The 19,140-nt window shown below is 48.9% G+C and overlaps 1 protein-coding gene across 1 annotated transcript in view; it reads left to right on the top strand.

Annotated features, from left to right (window-relative positions):
- Positions 1 to 2,685: 2,685 nt before the first annotated feature.
- Positions 2,686 to 19,140, top strand: part of CORO2A (coronin 2A) — a 58,090-nt gene continuing 41,635 nt past the window's right edge. The window contains exon 1 of the mRNA XM_017816488.1: positions 2,686 to 2,753. The gene's annotated coding sequence lies outside the window, so the exon portion shown is untranslated. The remainder of the gene's footprint in view (positions 2,754 to 19,140) is intronic.

The following is a 19,140-nucleotide window of genomic DNA, read 5'->3' as shown; positions in this document are numbered from 1 at the left end:
ATGTCCTCTGGGCCCTACTCTACTTCCCTTGTGCTTCACAAACTTTAGAGGTACTGGAAAGCACTGAACTCAGGTCACAAGGTGCCAGCTGGGCCCAGAGGTTAGGTTTGTCTAATGCAAATCCCTCAGGCCTCTTTAAGACCTGCAGTGAGTATCAGTCAGTGGCAGGGGTGCTTTGAACAGAGGTTGTCTGTGCATGAAATGCTCAAGGATGATTTCTGCTGCCACTACCAGCTGTTGTGGCTGGGATACAGTTTGACCTGGTTGTGCAGCCCAGCAGCTTCTCCTGCCTGCGCTGGCACCTGTGGATAAACCAGGTGACTTTCTACCCAACACTTGTCTTTGCTGAGTCTTGCTGTATGCATAACAGTACTTGTTAAATTAAGCTTTCTGTCTCTGCATTAATTTAAACCTTGGGATACCAGCTCCAACCTTAGAAAGGATGTTTTTGATTTCCACACCCACCCTCTTTCTTAGAATGTGCCATTAATCTATAGTTCACCTTGTTGCAGGACCTTGGGGCCACCTAAGGTTTATAGGGTTTGAGAGGGTAAATTGGTGGAGGGTGGCCAAACACTGCTGGCTCAGTAAGTCCCTGAGCTGCAAACAGGTAGAGGTCATGAGGCTTCCCTTCTTCCCCCCTTTTTGGCCCTGGGTGATGTTGGGCTGGCAGGATCTATGCCTCTGTATGCTGCAGCTCAGCCCTTGCATATAAAAGCACTAGTGCTCACATGAATGGCACTTGCTCACGACTTGCTCATGACTAGCACAGCCAGGTGCCTACAGTGGACAGGGCTGCAAGCAGCAGGAATCTTTCCCCTCAGTAACCTCAAACAAAGACATCTTTGTCCCCTGTCAGTCCTGCATGCAATCTTCTACAGCTTAAACAGGCCTGGAGCACAACGCATGTGAAAGGAAGCACTGGACATCATCAGTGCATCAGTACCTGACCTGTCTTGTACTTCTCCATGTGAGCACATGCTGCTCAGACAAGTGTCCTGAGGGGTTCCAAAAGTCACCTCAGTACCTGAAGGCAGGGCAGGCCAAGGGCAGCTGCTGCACAAGCAGCCATGATTCATACTCATAGCTGGATTATTTCCTGTGCTCCATCCATGGACTTTGCTTTTCAGCAGCTGTCTGGTGGTGTATCTGTGCAAGTGCCTCAGTCTCCTGGGATGTCCCAGCCTGGAACCTGGCAGCAAGGCATGAAGAGTACTTTTGAGGCAGGCTGATGGATTCTGAAATTCTGCTCAACACCTTTGAAGAATTTGGTGGATGTAGTCTTGGGCATGATTTTCCTTCTCCAAAAGGACTTCAGGTGTCCTGAGGGGCATGACTTCACATGTGCAGTCTACTCTTTTACTAGAGTTGGGGTCTCTAGTGAGAAGGTAGTCACTGGGTCAATGGTCATGATCTCCCCTTGCTGGGATTACCTTTTGGATAAGGACACAGTTCTTGCCTCATTCTTTTGGCACTGTCAGCAGGTCTTACTGCTTTACTGATTTCAATCCCCGTTATCTTGCCTGTTGTTTCCTCAGTTGCTTTGGTTCAGAGCATTTGAGACACCCCCACTGTCTTTGCCAGAGTCTGTCTCAGGTTGATACCCAGCTCCTTGGTAAAAAGTCCTCTGTCTTGAGGAGTTACAAACTGGTAACAGCATCTGAGCTATCGTTTGGGCATGCTTGATTTTCTGCTTGGTCCCTTACACTGATTTGCAGCATTTCACTTGTGGAGGACACTGAGTGTCACAATCTTGTCACAGCTGCTGGCTCAGCCCAGAGCTGCCTCTGCTACCCATGACTGGTGGGACTAAAGCATGGAAATGAGCTAGCTGTCTCAGGCTTCAATGATCGGACAGGACCAGAGTGGTGTTAGCTGAGAGGGTGACCTGGCTAAGGAAATCTCCTCTGCCCTTTGATCTTGGGCATTGCTGTCTACTTGCCAAGTTCCTCACCCAGGGTACCAGGGAGGTTTTTAGTGCTGCCGAGATACCAGCTAACCCCAAAGTCTGAGTGTGAGCTCTGAAGACATGAGAAGCTTTCTAAGGACCCTTGCCACCAGCGAAGGCCCTGCAGCTTTGGGCCAGTGTCTTTCCATCTGCCAAAGTCCACCAGAGGCTGCCATCTAAGGCTGGCACACTAATATGTGTTGCAGGGGTGTGTGCAGTGTTCAGGATGTTCAGGACCTGGTGGTTGCACTGAGGACACGGCACAGCGTGCCCATCTCCTCAGAAGCTCTCGGAGCCAATGCAAGGCCTCTCTGCAGGTGATGGCAAAGTCATGATGCTGTCAGGACGATCTTGTAGGAGGAACACGCACCCAGCCCTCACCGTGTGCCTCCAGCCAGAGACTCGGGGGCCCTCCCTGCAATGGGATGGTGACGGTGAATGGCGCCCGTCGGCCTGGGCGAGCCGGCTCCCAAGGCCGGGGTAGGGAGAACCGCCCGCGCACCTTGCAGTGTTTGCGGAGGGGCTTTCCCCGCGGCATCACCAGCGCAAACCCCACGCCGCCCACGGCAGGCTGCTCCCCGGGGGCCGGGCCCATCCGCGGACCGGCCCTGCCCGGGAAGGCTCTCCGGAGCCCTGCGGAGCCAGGGGCGGCGGGCAGCCCCCGGTCCCTCCGGCACCTCCCGGCCGCGGGGCGCGGCGCGGGGGGCGGGCCGGGGCGGGGACCGCGGGCGGGCCGAGCCGGGCCGGGCTGGGCTGCCGCGGCGCGGCTCTGAGCGCAGGGCAGACCCCCGCCGGCAGCGGCAAGGTACGAGATCGGGGACTGTGGGGGGCGTGGGGCCGGGCAGCGGGCACCTGCCGCGGCCTGCCGATCCCGGCAGTGCCGGGAGCCGGGGGCGCCTGCCCTGCCCGCTGTGCGCCGGGGGTGCCGCAGCCCCCGCCGGCCCCACCCTGCTTTGTGCGGAGCTGGGGCCGCCGCCCGCAGCCGCGGGGGCACCCACGGGCGGAGGATGCGGCGGCCACCCGGTGCCACGGGCCTCGGGCATCCCCCGGTGTGTGCGGCGGGAGAGAGAGCGGGAGCGGGATTGGGAGCGGGGCGTTCCCGCTGGCCGCAGTCGAGGCAGCCAGTGCTGCCCGCGCCCTCGGCGGGCAGGATTCTCGCCCTGCCCTCGGGCTGTTCCTGCAGGGAGCTGCCGGTGGGATTTTCTGCGCGGAGCGCGGCGGACCGGCAGCCGGCCCGAGGGTCTGCGGCCGGCCCGCCCCGCTCCGAGGGGCCGCCGGTGCGCGGAGCAACAGCGCTCCGTGCCGAGCCGGGGCGCTCCGCTGCCTGCCCGGGAAGGCTGCGCCTCCTCCTGCCAGCCGGGGCCACGGGTGGCACGGCTTGGCACCTGTATAACTTTGCTTATTGTGCAGAGAGAAGCCTTATCTACGGCTGTGTGTGAGGAGTTGAATTTGGCCCTTTTGTGCTGGAGTCATGGGGAATTTGAGTGCCTGTTGTCAGGGCAGGTCACATCTTGCACAGAGCGTGATGACAGCCACATAACGATTCTCTGGCATCAGGATCTCCTGGTGCCAGTTCCTCCTTCAGGGCAAGCCCTTGAAGGGGTCTTACTTTCAGGCGACACAGCTTTGGAGGATTGCTTCCATGCTGCAGCTCTATCAGGGGCTAAGGCAGGCTGTTGCAAAGGGATGGGTAACAACGACAGCACTTTGCAGACAAGTCACTGATGGCCTGGGGAGGTCAGCTATGTGTAGTGTGTCTTGATGAACATCATTGTTCACTCTGCAGGGAGTGGTGCCCTCCTTGTCTCGATCTGGAGAGTCCTGTCTGTTCCTGATTCCCACCCCACCTTGCCCCAGACCCGTTCACTTACACCTTCTAAGAAGACAGTGTTTGCTGCAGTCCTGTAAAGAGAATTTGCCTGGACAGGCTTAGCCTCTTTTGGCCCCTTGGGTGCTCAAGAGAAGTGATTTCTGCAGAGGATTCAGAGAACATTTGGGAGAAGGTTGGCTGCTGGTTGCCTTTTAAGCTTCTCAATGCAGGCTCCCCAGTGGGTTAACAAAGGAGCAGCCTGTGTAGCCCTGCTGTTCTCTTTGTTCTCCCACTGGCTGTGCCCTCTTTGGAGAGCTCTGATCTCTCCTGGTTTCATCAGAGATAGGGAGTGACTGATGGAGGCACTGAGGGAGTTCATGTTTTGGTTGTGAGCATTTCAGGAAACTCTAGAGCTTTGGGAGGCAGGATAGGGAAGAGCTGGTTGCTTCTTAACGGCAAGGGAAAAAGGAGGTGTTTTCATCTGTGCTGATGTTGTTTGAATTAACATTATGACAGCTATTATTATAGCTTAGATAAGAAGTACTTCAAATTCATTCGATCTATTAGTCTGTGGCAACATATCAAAGCCACTTATCTCTGTAGAGCTGCCATAGACCTGGGAAACATGAGACCCAGGCACTGGTGATGTTCGGACAACGAGCCATTCACTTAAGAGTTGGACTCAATGATCCTTGTGGGTCCCTACCAACTCAGAATATTCTGTGATTCTGTGAATTTTGCTACCTGCACCCCAGCTCTGCCCTAAGCTCCTCCTGACCTCTCTTCCTCTGAGGCAAAATAGCTCTGCATGAGTGTGCCTGTTTTGCAAGACCAGGGGGTGAGGGAGAGCGCTACCCTCTGTGTGGCAGCTGCACCTGCCTGGCCAGCAGCATTGTTCATTCCATTGATCCAGCTGGTTGCTGGCTGATCTGGTGCAGCAGGTGGATTTCCTGATAGCAGGTCATGGTATCTTATTCTCTTTTTCTTATTCTCTTTTTCTGCCTGGGTAATTTCTGCCTCTTGAATATGTTGGTTCGTCCCCTCTGAGCAGTTTTCTTGCTCTGCAAATGTTAGTAATAAATAATATTTTTAATGTTTCTGTGTTTGCTACATTTGTTAGCAGCTGGATAATGAATGGATTGCCCATTGCCTGACTCTATGGCAGGTTTCTGTGAGTCTCTTTCTAGTTTGGTTGGCACTGGGCAGGCTGCTGTCTCTGGAGCAGGTTTGTGGTGCCTCTGCAAGGGCAGTTCTCCCTTGCCTATGGGCTGTCTGGACTGCCAGATGCTTGAATGCTGTGTGGGCTGTGTTTTGGGGATGAATAGTTCAGTACAGAGCAGGTCTCTGTGCTGTGAACTGCAGGTGCTTCAGTGTTACAGAGACTTGGGGGAGAGAACTGAAGGCTTTGGCAAATCCCAGAAGCAAAGGTGATGCTTTGGAGTGGGAGACTCTGCCTTGGGGGCAAGCAAAGGTAGATTTTATGCATGACCTTGTAGCTCCTCATAAGTTGTGATCAGTTTGCTTCCTCTGATATTTTTGTATTCCTTGGCCCACAGTGGGTGCATAGCATGAAGTCTTCATCCCACTCTGTTTGGGTCCAGATTTCCATGGCAGGGATTTTGATGGGGAAACTGTTGGGGTGTGAGTTGTCACAGGGTACGACGGAGGCTTTCTGTGAAGAAACAGGGTGGAGGGAGAATATCCCAAATGATTTCCCCACCATCCACTCTTGGTTGGTCCAAGAGAACTCAGCAGATCCTTAAGGGCCAGACCCTGTCCTTCACTCTCATAAATAAATCTTCTCTGAGAAAGTTTGCTCAAAAGTGTTTTCTTCAGTAAGAAAACCCCACAAACCCCACCACCTTATCTGGGTATTCCCTTCTGCCTGTTATAAACACCAGCTGTCTTTTTTGGGAATAAAATGGTGGTCAGTGTTACAGTTGGCCAGTGGGCTGATGTCTGGTTGGGTGGCTGCTGAGGACCTTGCAACTAAACCTCCTGCTCAGAGCCAATGGGACCTGTGGATCCATTCCTGGTGAGGCTGGACAGCAGCTGTCCTTTGAAACAGCTGGCTCTGCCCACCTCTTGATGCACAACAGGAACACAGACAGTCTGGTCTCTTGCTCCTGTGGCAAGAAGACACCAAAGTGATAATGCAGTGAGTTGTTTATATGTAGTCATTATCTGGCTTCCTGTAAGTGCACGTTAAGCTGCTCTGGCTGCAGAGAGCTGACTGAGGCAAACTGCCTGCAGCACATACCAGTTACGCTGACGCGCCTTCTGCCTCTCCGCAGGAGAAACAGGAAAGACCTTTAGATCATCCAGGAGGCTGTATATGGGCTGAGAGGATTTGACACTCGCAGGGTTATACTGGCCTGTAAGTAGAAACCAGACTGGCCTAGTATTTCCAGGGATTTCCCCTCTGCGGTATTACAGGCTTGCCAGCAATTCCCCATGTTGAAAATACACCCTACGGGGCTCTATTAGGGTAATGCTGATGCTTACTATTTCCAGAGAAGTTTAAAATTCAGAAAGAGGACTTTCTGACCCTCAGCCAAGCAAAGCCCTTTCTAAAGCTTGGAGACATGCCACTGCCAATGGTAGGACCAGTGATAGTATGCAGCTCCAAGCCCCGTTCTCTCTTCCCGTGTTGACTGTTGACTCTGCTCTGTTTCACACCGCTTCAAATTTTCCTGAGCAGTGCCCAAAGTTTGGCCTTTCTCTTCCCCTTTCTTCCAAGCATCCTTCACAGCTCTGGTTTGTGCAGGAGTTTCTTTCCAGTCTGGTGAATCACTGTGCTCTTTTGCTCTGTGCCAGGAAACATGGATTCTTATCTGCAGAGAGGAGGTCTTCTGCAACAGATGACTCTGCTCTACTTCTCTCCCTCTGTGGGACAAAGTCACCTAGGAAAATAATAAGGAAGACAAAGCAGCAGAAACTCCCAGCAATTGTGGCATTTTTATCACTGAGATTAAAACAAAGTCCATGGAAGCTGATTAGATAGGTTGCAGGAAGGCAGGAGAGGCCAAACTCCATCTTGTTCTTCCTCCTGCAGTTCTTGGAGCTGTGCTTAAACAGGTTGGGAGGCAACGCTGGGGGAGAGCTCCTCCCAGGAAAAGGTGACTTGGGCAAGGCTGCCCATGTCAGGGTTGCACTAGTAAAGGAAATATGAGCCTCTTGGGTCCAGCCTGTACATAGAGTAGAGCAGGGACAGTCAGAAAAAAGGTGCAAGGAGGAGCCAAGGCAGGTACTGGGCTTACTCCCAAGAGCAGAAATCAATCAGTCCTTGCTCTACAGATAGTGTGATTTAAACTTGCCTTGCAGAGTGCCTGTGCGGAGGGCTGAAATACTCCTTGGGAGAGTTGGAAAGCTCTGGATCCCACCCCAGGCTTTCTGAGAATCAATGGCAGGGTGCATGGGTAGTGCTTGGTGGACAAGTGCAGTTTTCTCAGACATAGCTTTCTCTTGGGGCTGGGATATGGACTGACACAGCAAGTGAAAGGGAGCACGTTCAAGTGCAGGACTGGGAGCAGTGGATCTCCCCTGATACTGCCTGTCCTCACTTGGGTCTTGTTTAGCCAGGGAGTGTTTGCACACAGGAATTTACCAATCTGCCAGAAGGACCCTTGAAGTGATGCTGCCCCTGAATGCCACCAAGTCATTGTCACACTACTGATCTGTGCTGGATCCTGTAGCACCATAGCTCTTCTCCCATCGGGTATCTGTGGAGTTTTGCTTTCTGGGCTGCACTAAGTCTGGCTCTGCCAGTGCTGTTCAACTCAGCCACCTTCCACGTGGTTATAGGTGAGGTTATTTAAAACCAGTTATTTAAAGCAGTGTTTCACAGTGTTTTCTCTGAGCAATATTACATAAATCTTGAAAAATATAAAACATATATTGCCTTAGAAAAGTGTAGCTACTATTTTGCCTGAATTGCTGGCACAGTTAAAGTGTTCCTTTCTAAGAAAGCTCACATTGATGTTAGGAATACTGCCTGTAACGTGAATGATGGCAGGAGGGACCAATCTTCATCATCCTCTGGTTTCTTCCATTCTATTTGCCCTCTAAAAGGAGCCTGTGCTGGCAACAGAATTGCAGGGTAATAGGCACAGAGAACCCAGGCAGCTCTTTAATTGTAACAGACAAATAGAAGTCAAAGGTTGTCTTGCTAACATCTACTTAAATGTAATTAGTTCACATTATTTTTCCCTGCCATTTTCTCTAATTTAATTTGAATACCAAAACGCACACATAGAGGAACAAAAACAAAATCAGAATAGCATTGCTCCAAGTTCCTGCTCGAGTAATATTCAGCTCTTTCTATGTACAGAGACTCTTTTCCTTACAGTCAGGGAGGATCAGAGTCTCTCTTCTGACCCCTCCTGCCTGTGATCATGGCTCTGGTTCATGTTTCTCTTTGAATTTGAAAAGATCTTGATGTCAGTAGGTGATGCCTGAGTCTTAACTGAAAAGATTGATTTTGCTAATGATAGCCTGGCATCCAACAGCTTCTGCAGAAATCAATAGTTCGGTGTCTCACAGATTTAAAAATCATGGCACGCATTTAAGGGCTTAATAGGGATTGAAGGGCTTGACTTTACAGCCCCTTGCATCTGTTTGAGGCTCATGCCCCTGCCATACATTACTCCCCTGTGCAGTAGTTACAGGTGTGATGCACCAGGCATTGGGTGTGATAAACCCAGCTATGGGTGTGATGCACGAGGTTTGCCAGGCAAACCAAGTCTTAGAGCAGAAAGGCCCAACCCTCACTGAGATTTTTATAGGTAAAAGCTCATGTGGAAGGTTCACACTTTTGTCTTTCTTAGTGCCCAGGTTGTATTTTGGTGAACTCTCTTGGTTCCCATGGAGTTGAAAAGATCAGAACTCTCTTTTGTCTTTATAGATAATAGATTCTTCAGTCTGGCTGACAAATCAGAACAAGAGCCGGTAGCTGGAAGCAGAAGTTATTACTTGGCAAAATAATAAGGCAGTTGTGTTTTTAGCAGCAAAGAGGAAGAATCATGGGAAGAGCTTCCCAGGATAAGGCATCGGTAGAAACCTGAACAGTGTGATCTTCTAAATCACTGAATCACAGAATATTCTGAGTTGGAGGGGACCCACAAAGATCATTGAGTCCAACTCTTCATTGAATGGCCAGTGTCACTCAGTGCAGACAGCAGTGTTCTCTGGATGTAGGTTACATCTCTCAGTTTGCCATTAGCAGGCACCAAAACAACAGCAGCTACCTGGCATCCTGCAGAAATTTCTTTCCCCAGCTTGTCACCCCTAGAGCATCCTGTCTCTTCATAGTGAAGACCATGCAATTCTCTCTCCATGCTCTCAGCATGTTCTGCTGAGCTTTGCCTTTAGGGCCCCAAGGTGATATTCTTGTTCCCTAAAGCAATAACTCGCTTTCTCTCCTGAATTTTGTTTTACGGTCGCTGTAGGGATGACAGTTTGAAGGCAGGAGTCCTCTGAGCCACTTTGGACATTGTCTGTAAGTGGAAAAGAACTTCACCTGCCGTGTTGTCTGGAGATCTGGAGAGGGAGGGGTACATGACTCATCCTCATGGAGGCAGAGCACTGTGTAGGACCAGTACCTGCCTTTGTGGTTTGTGTGTTGCCTGACTGTGGTCACAGTTATTAGCCAGACAGAGGCTTAGCAGGATGATTTGCTTGCCTGTTGTAGGACCTCCATCTTTGGAGATTTTCAGAATTCACATGAACAAGACCCTGAGAAACAGCCTGACTTGGAGGCAGACCCTGCTTCGACAGGAAGTTTCTACCACGGGGCCTCTGAGGCCCCTTCCAGCCTGTGATTCTGTCATGGTATTAGAAGCAAAAACCTGGTAATATTAGGAATGAAAGTTTCAAGGAGTTAAACCAAAGAAACTGCTAGCTAAAGTCCACCTGAAAAGTTTGTCTTGGTCCCTATGTCCCATGCTTCTTTCCCAACAGTCATGATGAATGTTAACTTGGATGAGTGGTAAGAATCCTTAACTTTCTGCTGCAGCACACATATCTGCTTTATGGGTTCATTCACTGAACTGAGGCAAAATATCAAAGGATGTCCTTGAGTATATTGTGGTCATCCTTGAGGATTAAAAAAACCTCATTTCAATAAAGCTCATCTTGCTGTTAGCTTGGGAAATCTTTGTGTTGGGAGCTTTGTTTTGGTGTCCAACTCTTTGTGGGCTGTTAGTAGAACAGGACTTCTTGAGCTTAATTGAGAGTAGGTGTTTGATGTGTAAAGAGGGAACTGAAGTGATGATTTCTCTTTCAATTTTGAGAAACCAGGGAAACCAGTCATTATCTTGTGTATGGTTTTGTGTATTTCAGAAGAGCTTTACAGTGCCTTACCTATTCTTCCTTCCCTGGCAGCATGACTTGCAACATGAACTTCTCTGTGACTTCATGACAGCTTGTCTTAGGTTAAAAAAAAAAAAAAAAGGCAGCAGTTTTTATACCCCAATTTCTACCTGTTGTGTGGGTTTGGAAGATACCATACATGGCACTAGAAGTGTTTCATACACCTTTCATTAATGTAGGGTTCTGCTTCCACTGGTGCCACTGGCCAGTGCCAGTACAGGGAGATGAGTGCACTGTGTGTTAGTCTGTAAGTCTGTAAATCCACAAGTGTCTTCAACTCCTGCAGAAAAGCAAGTCTTCCCCAGGAAACTCCGATCTTTATTTTGAGCTCTTTCTAAAAAACTTCCCCTTTCTTTACTTCCCTATCTGTCCTTCCTGTGCCTGGAGTTCCCTGGCATAACGGTGTCACAGAGGGCAGTGGTTGGACTCACCTGCAGCCCTCCAGCCTGCTGTGGGACTCTTCCCACTTGCTGTCATCTCTGACTGACCTAGGAGCATGGCGTTGACTCTCCTCTGGCTCTGAGCAGTCTTCAGAAGTTTCCTGGAGCCTGAAGACTCTCTGATACTGGAAAGCCCTAGATGCAGATATAATTTCATGAATGCATATAAGATGTCCAGAGAAAACTGCATATTCAGTCAGCTGCAATGAGGCCTCTGTTGTCTTATCCAGAGCTTTTCTTCTCACTTTTCTTCACACAGTCCTTGTTTTTACTGCCTAAGGCTTGGAAATAGCATCCCAAACTGCCTGGCCTACATTATGTCAGAAGTTCAATATTCTGCTTTAATTCACAGCCAGACTTCAAGGGCTGCTCTACCTTTTCTTTTTTTTTTTTCCCCTTCCTTTCTGCGGCACTGTGGAAAGATCAAATACTGTCTGGATACATCTACAGTGCAACTGTGTCTTTAATGACTCACGCAATGCCAGCTTCGGCAGCTCATTGAGGACCTGGTAGATGCCTGAAAAGGGATATGGCATATGGCTTTTGACATATGGTAGTATGATGGGATGGAGAGTTCAGATAGGGAGTGATTGTTCCTCTGTTTATCACTGCCCGGGAACTACAGGATGCAGATAAACAGTGGAACTCATTGACACAGGATGTTGGGGATGTGGTTCAAGAAAAGCCATTAGATGAATCTGCAGGCGGAAAATCCATTAGGGCTGGCTAAACAGACAGATAAGCCTTTGGCTCAAAAAGTCTGTGAGGCACAGATGCCCAGAGCTGACTCAAAGGCATAGAAAAAGCTCGGTTTGTCAGTGTGGAATCAGCTATGCTGGAGAAATAGGCTGGCATGGAAAGTAGCAGTGGTAGAGGGAGAGAGAGCCTGTAGCAGTGAGCTCTGCTGGGATGTGGAGCTATTGTCAGAGGTGCTCCCTAACTGGAAGGGTTAAAGAGCAGTCTGGTGCAGTGGGACAAAGCTGGAAGATGATGAAAACTTGTACTGAAGATGTGTAAAAAGGCTGGCAGGAATGAAGTATGTAGTAAATAAACTACTACTATGTGGGAGGAGAGGCTGATCTTCATTGCTAGAAGGTGTGAAGATGGAGAGGTGTGAAGAATGAGACTGGTCACAGAGAAGAGCAATGATGCTGAATGAAATGGTAAGAGATTGAGGAACACCTAAAAGCAGCATAAGAGTGCAATACCTGGAGGAGAGGAGGCAATGAAAATGGTATATACGATGACAAGCAAGGCTGAAAGTCAAACAGAGAGTGATGTCTATGAAAAAGAGGGCAGTGACAGACCTCACCTCTCTGTTAACTATAACAACAAGAAAAGTAGAGTGCAAGAAAAGTAGATCTGTGGAGTGAAAGAGGTGGTACCAGGACTTTTCATATCCACAAGCATTTTGAATGTTTTAATTTGACTCAGCTGGTCCCATTAGCACTGGGTTCTGATCCTGGAATGATTTTAATTTCATCTGGAAGAAATCCTGTTTGCATGCTCCGAGATGACTTTGCAATGCAAACTGGAGTGCAGTGAATGGCAGCAAAAAGGAGATTTGCCCCAAACCTGTGTTCCCAGTCTGAACCAAACATTACTTCTGCGCTTGCACTGATGAATTTGTTTCAGAAGGATGGATGGCACTAGTTCCTCAGAAACTGCATTTGCCAAGCCCAGCGGGTGAATGAATGGGCACAGAATCTCATTTCCCTGGCAGGGAAATCATGCGTAGTCCTCCCATTTACTCAGCATCAATCAAAGCCAGACTGAAATCCAAAAAGAGTAAAACTGAACTATGCTCTAAATGGTGAATTGATTTTATAGCTTGTGATGTATGGGGTACCATGTATCACAATGGGGTAACATCAGGCCAGTGACCTGTCACTAGTGGGGTTCCACAGGGCTCCATCCTGGGTTCCTTGTGCTCCTCAACGTCTTCATTAATGACTTGGATGCAGGACTGGAAGGGACACTAAGTGAATTTTCTGATGACACTAAACTGGGAGGAGCTGTCATCTCCCTCAAGGGCAGAGAGGCCCTGCAGAGAGACCTTGATAAATTAGAGGACTGGGCAATCACCACCCATATGGAGGGAAAGTACCAGTTTCAGCAAGTGGGACAGAGCAGCCCTGGATGTTCATACAGACTGGGGAATGAGAAGCTGGAGAGCAGCACTGTGGAAAGGACCTGGGGTTTTTGATTGATGGCAAGTTGAATCTGAGTCAGCAATGCCCTGACAGCCAGGAGGGCCAACTGTGTCCTGAGGGGCATCAGGCAAAGCATCTCCAGCCAGTTGATGGAGGGGATTGTCCTGCTCTGCTCTGCACTGGCATGGCCTCACCTTGAATATTGTGTGCAGTTTTGGGTGCCACAGTATAAAAAAGACATTAAGGTATTAGAGAGCATCCAAAGGAGGGCAATGAAGATGTTGAAGGGTCTGGAGGGTAGTGGAGGGTCTTATGAGGAGTGGCTGAGGTCACTTGGTCTGTTCAGCCTAGAGGGGAACAGACCAAGAAAAGAGGAGACTGAGGGGAGACCTCATTGCAGTTACAACTTCCTCGTAAGGGGAAGAGGAGGGCCACTCATGATCAGTGACAGGACTTGAGGAAACAGCATGAAGCTAGTTTGGGGGAGGTTTAGGCTGGATATCAGGAAAAGGTTTTTCACCCAGTAGGTGTTTGGGCACTGGAACAGGCTCCCCAGGGAGCTTGTCATGGCACCAAGCCTGACAGAGTTCAAGAAGCGTTTGGACAACACTCTCAGGCACATGGTGTGATTCTTGGGGTGTCCTACGCAGGGCCAGGAATTGGACTTGATGATTCTCATGGGTCCCTTCCAACTTAGCATATTCTGTGATTCTGTGATGTGATGGAAGAAAACATTGGCTGTTGTGTCTGTAAACCAGCCTTTGCCAGACTCTCTCTGGCGTGTCGTGTGTCACATAAGTGGCACCTGCTGTTACAGAGCTCAAAACTGTGTTAGGAGTTTTGTGGAGAACAGAGAGATGTCAATTCTGATTTAATCAGCCAGTCAAAGGAAAAAGCCTCAACTGGAATCATAAACCAATTCAACACTGCATGGGTGTGGGAGAGTTTCCCACACTTCTCTTTTATGTGGGCCCCTAAATGTTTTTCTGCATGCAGGTTATGCTGCAAGGGAGGTGGAAGAACTCTAGTTATGGCTTCAGAGAATACCTCTGATGCTGCCCCCAGTGCCTCTCAACAAACAAAGTCTTGCTGTCATTGCTCCCAGAAAGACAGAGACCATTTCTCTTTAATTCTGGCTCACAACTGGGAAACTCAAAGCTGGTTCTTCTATGGTCTATGGTGGTAGGTACCTCTGTCTTTTGCTGCCAAACCCAGTTACTAATATCTGGATACAACTCCTGGAAGGACAATTACAGAGCCATACTCTCCTTGGCACAGACAGTGTAACAAGGAGAAAAGAACAGAACTGCAGCTGGAGGGAAGTAGGTCAGACATTAGAGAAAGCTGCATCCCCAAGAGGGCTGTACATCCCTGGGACCAGGCAGGTGGAGGCCATCATCCTTGGGGATTTTGAAGGCTCCACATCTGCCCGGACTTATATGGGCAGACTGACTGTGAGGCTAAACTGGAGACCACCAGAGGGGGTGTCTCCTGCACAGGGCCCTTGCATCTGTGCTTGTGCTTTCCTGTCCAGACCAGGCAGAGCCTCATTAGTGCCTCCCAGCTCTTTAGCAGTTTCCATTTTCACCTGGTTATATTCCTCAGTTTTCTCAGGCAGCTTCAGAGATGAGATCCAGGCTTAGTCTCACTGGCCAGGATCCCATCACATCCTGGAAGTGTTCTAACCTGTGGGCTGGTTAGTGCACAAAGCTTCTGTCATGGGAGGGTGCAGTTACACTACATCACATTAGATGCAAGAGCTGTATCTTGAGATATTCAGGTGAAGTGTGTAACCTCCAAAGCTTCACAGAACTCAGGAGAAACATCTGCACTTGGTGTATTTCCATTGCCTCATCATCCTGCCGGTCACTTCAGATTTCCTAACATATCTATGTTCTAGTGATGACCACAACTTCTCAGGTAGGCAGAAGAGGTTTGAAGAGAAATCTGGCTAGCCCACTGGATCTCACTTGGACTCCTTGGGTAAGTAACCAAGATTGTGGGGTTCCCTGAAGTTGGACTATCTCCTTGAATCAGTGGTGCTCAGCTTTGCTGCAAGGAAAGCCTTTTGTACAGTAGCCTTTCGAAGAGATACCTGCTCTGCCTGATGTCTGCAGGCATGCTTAGGCCTCACAGTAAAGAGCAGTGGGACCAAGAGTCATGATCTTCCCAAACAACATGGCAGGTTACTGAGACCCAGCTGCATCTTTTCAACAGGGAGCTGAACTTTGGTTCCTGAAACTCAGAAGCCAGCTTGGTCTTGGATAGCAGGAAGCTTCTTTCTGTGAAACAGGGGAGTGAAAGAATGGTGTTCTAGTTTCAGAAGAAACTGCTGAGCTTGTGGAGTGTCTGATGATGAGTTTTTCAAGGCTGTCTTTCTGACAATAAATGTGGCAATGTGCTTTTTAGACTAACCTGCTTTTTGCAGGTTGGTGGGGCAGATTAGGCTTCCAGTTTTCATTGGTCTTTGAACCAAGGTTGTTGTATTTGCTTTTCTTTTGCAATGAGGCAGGATCTTGCCAGTGTATAAAAGCTCTGTAAGGTGGAATTTGCCCTCTCATTGAATTCAGAAGCACATTAGTACTCACAAGGAAGTTGATAAGCAATAATATTTTCTTTGCTGCCCAGGTAACCAGAAGAGTGAAAGAGGGTATTGTCTCTGGAGAATGCAGGCAAGTTGGCTTTATCTTTCTGTACACAGGCTATCTTGGAAAGCTGGAGGTGAACCAGAGGAAGGAGGGGCTTACTCTCCAAAGAGGCTGGAGTGGCCCCATCCTCTGCTTCAGTTATACTGCCTCTGGCCCTTCCTGGGACCTCTGAAAAGCCTAATGAATCTGAACTGAGTTTTGGGGTCACTTTGAGTTTTTCTAATCTTTCATACTACCCTGACCCACTATGGTATTTTGTAAAGGCCATGTTGACTGAAGCTGTTTATGTTCTCAACTCATCATCTTTCTTTCTCTCAGAGCTTGCAGAGTATGGACACCACATGAAGCAGACAAGGGATGGGTGAAGGGAGAGGTTGAACTGCCAAAAAAAGGTGTTGCCACCAAGTATGGGGTCATCCCTGGAGGATTCTCCTGTCCCTCATGAGATGCACAAATTGACTTTACACTGACTGAGCACAGGCATCTTCACACTCATTTGAAGGGTGGGCCATGCACTTCAGCTTGATTTCTAGCTGATGCTGGCTTCAAAATATTAATGAAGACACTACTCCTGTGACTGGGGGGGATCTTGATGTTTCACTCCCTGTGCCTGAGCGAGAGATGTGAATCTTCAGGAAGTAAAGCTCCAGGCGCCCTTGGCTGAGGAGTGACAGTGATGGTGCCACAGGCGCCTCAGGCTCCCTCGCTCGAGGGTGAAGAAAGGTTGCTCATGGGAAGAGCGATGCTTGTCTGGCCTCTGCAGGGAAGTCCAAAGTTTGGCAACAGACCCTCCATAAGCACTTCACAGCCCTTGGGCCTCCTAAGCAATCTGGAGGCTCCCAGAGTGCTTTATGCCTGTCATGAGGGGAAAAACAGGCCCAGGAAAAAAGATAAATGTCAGCTTCTGCCCCTGATGTGTAGCAGCTCCCTGCAGTGAAGAGAGCAACTCTTCAGTGAAGGCTGTGAGGGTGCTGGTGGGCAACAAGTTTGACCTGAGTCATCTGGGTAACCCTGCAGGCCAACTGCAGCCTAGGCTTCTCCACAACACTCTAGGCAGGCAGGTTTCCCAAGGAGGCCAGTGAGATCTCCATCCTCCTCAGTCTTCCAAACTCAGCTGGACAGCCTGAACAACATGACCTGCTTTTGTAGTGAGCTTTGCTGGGGGCTGAGGTCAGAACTCAGGACCTCCAGACGTGCCTTCTGACCTGATTTGTTCATGTGATTCTATGTGTTTTGTTGTTTTAATTTATTTTTGCTTCTTTTACTTGTCCCAGGGGAGGCTCAAGTACACATCTGGTGTCAGGTTTGCAAGTGACCGCAGCAATAAAATAAAGAACAGGTGACAATTCAGCCAGTACTTCATGATGTGCACTTCACAATGTTCTGGGGGATCCTACCCATGATACAGTCTTGGATTCTTCACCAGATCAGGTGACAGGAGAGTATGAGCCTCATGGAAGCTGCCTGAAGCTGTGGTCTCTGCTAGTTTTCTCTTTGCTTTCTTCACTGCTGCTCACCATTGCTGCTGGCTATGCTGGGATGACCCAGTTAAAAATAACCCGGCTGAGCTATTTTTGTGAGGCACATGTGCTCCCTTATCCATCTCCTTGCTGCACCAGCATGACAGAAGAGCAAACCCGGGGAGAAATACCAGCTGGTGGAGATGGGGCAATAGCATGAATGGGTATCACCATCAGGGAATTATTATGCTGGAACTCATTTGGCATTGCTGCCTACTTTGGGGAGTGCATTGTGGTTTCAAATTGTGACTGAATACAAACGCAGTTAGAAAGCTCATCCAGGATGGCCACTGGACTTCTGCTGTCTCAACCTTGTCTTGTGGAGAGTGGCCTTGTTTCACTCACTCCTGGCAGCCCTTGTCTGCCCCTGGACATACGTGCTTAAAATTATTTTGAGGTCCACAACACTTGGTGTATCCTCTAATGTGAACAAAATTTGCACAATGTGCATTTTGCCGAGCTTGGGGCTTTTGTATGTCTTTGGCCCTTGGTCAGCTGCCTTGGGGTCCCTCACGAGAAAGATGCTCTGAGACAGACAAGGTGGTACCAGCTGTTTGTGGAGTGCAAGGCTGCAGTGGATTTCTGGAGTCTTGCTGTTCATACAGGCTGAGTCTGTATTCAATGTTTCTGTATGCAATGTTTGCCTTCCCTGGCCCCAGCCGATAAGTGGGGGAGGCAAAAGTACTGGAATCTCCTTCTGCTTGTGGCCTAAGCAGAAGATGCCTACATCAGTGGAGGAGGCACTGTCTCACCTCTCCTGAGGCTGTGTCCACCCAGTACCTTCTGTTTGTTGTTGTAAGATTTGACTTGCTGCTAGCATGGGGGAGGGTCTGACATGTCTCCTTCCAGGGGCATATGTGAGACCTCATGTCCTGTTCTGGCCATTGTGCACCAAAAATAAGGGGCAAGAGGGGCTGCTGTGGCTGCTCAGAGAAAGGTATTGACCTCACTGTTTTGAGCATGAGGAAATCAACTCATTATTTTAATCTTGAGTGACTCCTTCACCTTCCTACTTCATGTCCTCTGTATTGTGCAATGTTTATACTACAGGCAGAGCTGTTTTTTCGCAACCAGCCTTCCAGGGCACCATGTTTAAGTATCCTTGCTGTGCCAGAGAACTGCAAGTATTTTGGAGTATTAATTAGAGCTGGATTTTCTGATGGAAGATAACACAACTCTAGAATATGTTCTTTGAGATCTTGTTCACTGCTGTCATTTTGTCCCCCATCACCTCTGTAAATCCTAGTCCATTTGCACCAGCAGCATGTCCTTCCTCAGGTAGCCAGTAGCCTTCATGTTGTGCTGCTGAAATGAGGTGACGGAAGCAATTCCTACAGCTCCTGGTGGGCTGCCAAGGAGAAGGGACCTTTGTGCTTCTGCTGAGGATCAATACTCAAACTAGCACTAGTGAGGGACAAAGTGCCTCTTTTTATCACCTGCTCTGCCTCTGAAAATACAGAGATTTGAGCATATGACTGATTCTTGGTTTGATGAAGGCTCTTTACCCATACTCCCACATTAGGGAATGGTAGAGGCTGCTTTATAGCACAGGAGAAGGATGGTGTGTGTGTGCTGTGTGGCTGGTGAGGCCATCTTGTCCCTCTTCGGAAGGGCAGGCTGCAGGCTGTCAGCTGCTGATTTTGGGGAGTGGCACCTGCCTGTTTCCGAAAGCCGACTGAAATCTTAGTCCGAGCTCCCTTAATCTGAGCCCCGGAACGGTGGGTGTGGATCCTTATGGAACAAAAGACAAAGAAAGGCAATTGATAAAATCGAGGCCCATCGCAGGATGGCTGATTTAAAAGGCTGGTTCCCAGCTGACCGATTTAAAAGGCTTCCATCTCTGGTCGCAGATAGGGTTGTTTTTCCAAGGATATGCCTCTGAGCAGCTGTAAAAAGGTCCTGCTGCCTGATAGAAAGGCGTGCTGAAAGGTTTTTATTTGCTGCTGTGGATTGATTGGAGTACAGATGCTCTGGAAGACGTGCTACATTATTCATGTGGTAGATATGGTAGCTAAAAGCTAATGCAGAGCCTGGAGGCTGAGAGGAGTGGTACAGTCCTTTGTGTGGTTCTGTTGATTCACTAGAGAGTCTGGACTGCTCTTAAGCTTTTTTTTTGAATACTGAGATTGATAAAGCAAATCGAGGAATGCAGATCACTTAGTTAATGGCTCTCCACCTCCTTTCTTGTTTACAAACTACTCCCAGCTTTTTCTTTTTTTTTTTTTTTAAAATACATTATTCATACCAAACTG

This window comes from Lepidothrix coronata, unplaced genomic scaffold (assembly GCF_001604755.1).
Source record: "Lepidothrix coronata isolate B3197 unplaced genomic scaffold, Lepidothrix_coronata-1.0 Scaffold55, whole genome shotgun sequence".
Lineage (NCBI taxonomy): Eukaryota > Metazoa > Chordata > Aves > Passeriformes > Pipridae > Lepidothrix > Lepidothrix coronata.
This window is presented reverse-complemented; position numbering and strand designations above follow the sequence as displayed.